This window comes from Cydia pomonella, chromosome 18, assembly GCF_033807575.1.
Source record: "Cydia pomonella isolate Wapato2018A chromosome 18, ilCydPomo1, whole genome shotgun sequence".
Lineage (NCBI taxonomy): Eukaryota > Metazoa > Arthropoda > Insecta > Lepidoptera > Tortricidae > Cydia > Cydia pomonella.
The window spans coordinates 17,093,581-17,097,772 of record NC_084720.1 but is presented as its reverse complement, the minus strand read 5'-3'; the positions used below and the strand labels follow the sequence as shown (position 1 = coordinate 17,097,772).

The following is a 4,192-nucleotide window of genomic DNA, read 5'->3' as shown; positions in this document are numbered from 1 at the left end:
TTCTATTTCTATTTACAGAGGTACACTGAAGGTACAGTCACCATCATATATATCGGAGCGGCCAAGGTACCCACGAATATCTGAACATGCCTCTACTGTCAAGAGGTTAGAGTGCGTGTTTAGAGATCTTTGAGCACCTCGGCCACTCCGATATATCTGATGGCGACTGTACCATATAACTGCATACTTTTAGTGCGGTATAATGCAAGATTTCATAGGTCCAACCGCAATCACCAAGCTTGCAGAATAAATTTTTGAATTTTGAATTTTGAATCCTGACGTCAGAATGGCGGGTGGACTTTTTCTTAAATATCTCGTTTTGGGTTAGGTACACAGAAGGTACAGTATGTTTATAAATACTTACTGCTATGGCGCAGCGACCCGAAGTGGATCTTGGCCTCCGACACCAAAGACCGCCATGCTTATCTGTCCAAAACCGTTTCCATCTAGTCGACGGCGCCGAGTTCGCTAAGGTCTTTTTGCATTTCGTCTCTCCAGCGGGACCTACCTAGGACGTCTAGACGGTCTTCGGCCATTTGGAACTTCAGAGTACGCCCTCCAGGCTGCACGATCCTCACCCATCTGGACTACGTGCCCGAGTCATCGGAGTCTGGCAGCGCGAAAAATCCTAGGACTCACACGTGGAGAGGATGGAACCTGGAGACTCCACAGGAATCAGGAGATTGAAGATCTGGCGTCCGAGCCGAACGTCATTGGATGTTTATAAATATTTCTTTGAAATTCGCTGAGGTCCACCCGCCATCTAGACGCCAGATGTCAATGCCGAGTGCGACCGCCCTTAAAGCGGTGTATTATCTCTAGTCTCTCCAATATGTTTTCCTGGTCCACGGGGTTTATTTTAAGTGTTATCATAAACAGTGTTCACCAACGGGTCTACGGGTACCTAATTATTTTTACCATGGGCCGACCATGAACACGATTCTATTTTTAAAACGTAACCCGCGTAGCTACTTCAGTCTTAGGCGGTATATACTCTACATCACGTTCACAAAAGATTGATATTTTAGGTAAAAACTCACATTTCGCTATATTTGTCCATAGTAAATACTAATTCAAAAACTGTACGGTAGGGCCTAAAATCTTCTGTGATAGTAATGTAGAAATAAATACTGTTGACAGGCGGTCAACGGTATTTAGTACAATAATTACACTGAAACAATTCGTATAGAATACAGAACCTATGAATAATATATATCTAGAGAATCTAACTTTAATGCAATAATATAATTGAACAAAAGATATACATTAGTACGAGTAGTACGATCAACCTATATGTCTATTTTTAATAGTCTTAATGTTCGTGTATCGGTTCTGTATTCTATGGCCATTAATTATTCTTTATTTTTCAACTTTCTTTGACTACACACAAGTACACATTATATTTGCTTTTTTCTTGAACTTTATCTTGCCCATGTTCGATTCTTCTTATGTCGATGCATTCTCATTATTTCCGTATGGTTTCTGAAAATACAATAACAGTTTTTGTAATGTTTTCTAATACCTATGTTTGAAGTCGGTTTCCTATTTTTAAGAGAAGTTTTTTTTTTCATGTAAGTACCTTTTTTTTCAAGTGGGGTAAATTAGAGCAGATGGGATACCTATCGACAATTATGTCAATAAACAGTTTTACGTTCCATCAAGAATTGAGAGGTTGCCTCAATTCCTCATGGAACCCATGATGTAAGCTAGACCTTTACACAAATATTCCTTAAACCTCGTTAAGCAAGTAGCTTCTTTACAAACATAACAAAGAAGACAAATCGTCTAGCGTGAAATACGCATCGTTAAAGAGTTCTTTTCTGGTCCTGATCAGAAGTTCCACTTCTTCAAATAGCACTTTTTTGAATGGCAATGCCTGGTCTGTTGATGAAACTAAAAAACGCCTATAAGATTTGGGGAGTTCCCTTAATTCCTCGTGGTTTTGTCAAAAATAGGACCATCTTGGAACTATACACCCACTTTCAAACGATAACTAATTTTCAACATTGGTTCAGAAATGACGAAGATCTTACTTAACATATATACAAAAAAAAAGTTTTTGAAGTCGGTTAAAAAGTAGTATCTTTACAATACTTCCTTTTACTAAGAAGGGATAACTACTACAATTTGCTTACTAAGTAAGTACTTACTTACTATTAGTATCAGATTGGAGTCGACTCGAGAGTCGATAAAATGGGCGTCGCTATCCTTTCCGGGTGGGGGGATTTCACCGCATGAAAAAGAGACACATATAGTGAGTTCTTACTGTTCTACCAAACTACATATATAAAATAGTCGTACTTTTTGAGTCAAATTAATTTAATTCTAAAGGTGCGACGTAATGGCCTGAAGCCCGCTCTTAGCATACCTATTTGATGGATATTGGTGTCAATTTATAATACGTTTAATTATTCATTGTCTTTACCTAATTATCTTTACCTTTTGCCGACCGGTTTGGCCTAGTGGGTAGTGACCCTGCCTATGAAGCCGATGGTCCCGAGTTTGAATCGCGTAAGGGCATTTCTTTGTGTGATGAATACAGATATTTGTTCCTAAGGCTTGCGTGTTTTCTATGTATATACGTAAATATATATTTGTCTAAATAAGTATGGTTAACGTCGCCTAGTACCCATAGTACAAGCTTTGATTAGTTTGGGGCCAATCTGTGTAAGATTGTCCCTACATATTTATTTATTTATTACCTAACGTAACCTACATTAGGTAATGAAAGCATTTTATTTTTGTAAGGGTAACAGTTTTGTTGGGATATAAAATGGTTAATGATAAAAACTAATACTTTTACCAGCATTTTCACTTTATATTCATGTATTCGAAACCTATACATTTATGACATTAACTTTTGCAAGACGATAAGATTTTTTATTCACAATAACTTGTCCGTATTCGAACTGTCTGGCTACCCGGCTAGCCGTGGCTGTGTACCCGGATTTTATACTCTGAAACTGGAACTAGTGACAGATAAGAGTCGATTGATGTTTTTTTAAAGATGAATAAATAAAATTACTTAAATAGAATTACTTACCTATGTTTAATTAAAAGAAACTACTTATACATAATAATCCTTACAGTTTTAACCTATTTAACCTACCTACCTACCTACTTTTAATAGTAGCAGTTCGGTTCACTTCGTAGAAATACCTGTTCTAAGAATAATGAAAAAGAAAGAAGAGTAATAAAAATAAAGAATCTGGAAGTCGTTGAGGTATTCCGTTCTTCATCAGCAATTCTACTTCAACAAATGTCACTTTATTGAGTAAAAATGCTTGTAATATTGATGAAAATCCTAAAATGACTATATGTATGCCTATCCTATACAATATGAGAAGCTCCTTCAGTTTCTCGTAGAACCTATCATCAGAACTGGACCTTGACACAAATGTTCCTTAAAAGCCTTACATGCTATAAACGAAATAAAATAAAAAAACGCCTAAGGTAAAATACTTGTCGTTGAAGAGTTCCATTTCAGCAGTATCAGCATAGTTTCAGTAATATCAGCAGTTTCACTTCATCAAATGTCACTTGTTCAAATAAAAAAAAACTTGATATGTTGACGAAAATCCTCCTAATTGTGAATTCAAATCGATTTAAAATCCTCAATTCCTCATTGAATCCATCATCAGAACTGGACCTTGACACAAATGTTTCCTAAGAACCTAGCTTGCTACAAACTTAACAAAGAATAAGAATCGCGCGCGTTGAAGAGTTCCCTTCTGGTCAATATCACTAACTTGTTTAAATAAAAATGCTTGATATGTTGACGAGAATCCAAACATTACTGTATGTATTGTATGCCTATAAGATTTGAGGAATTTCTTCGATTTCTCATGGAACCCATCCTCAGAACTAGACCTTATGACACAAATGTCTTCAAGAACTTTACTTGCTACAAAATAAACAAATAAAACATATCGCGCGCGAATTGGCGAGTTCCATTTTGGCCAGCATCAGCTGTTGCATTTCGTCAAATGTCACATTTTAATAAAAATGCTTGATATGTAAATAAAAATCCAGAAATTATAAGATGTCAGGAATTCCCTCGATTATTTATGAAACCCATCATCAGAACTGAACATTGATATAAATACACCTTAAGAACGTTACTCGCTACAAGCTTAATAAAGAATACAAAACGCGTGCGTTGAAAAGTTCCGTTCTGGACAACATCAGCAGT

The 4,192-nt window shown here is 36.5% G+C and overlaps 1 long non-coding RNA gene across 1 annotated transcript; it reads right to left on the bottom strand.

Annotated features, from left to right (window-relative positions):
* Positions 1-1,022: 1,022 nt before the first annotated feature.
* On the bottom strand, positions 1,023-3,896 carry LOC133528014 (uncharacterized). Its single transcript, XR_009800934.1, has 2 exons — positions 2,155-3,896; positions 1,023-1,482 (listed from the first exon to the last, which is right to left on the bottom strand). It is a non-coding gene; the product is annotated as an uncharacterized LOC133528014 (long non-coding RNA).
* Positions 3,897-4,192: the final 296 nt, after the last annotated feature.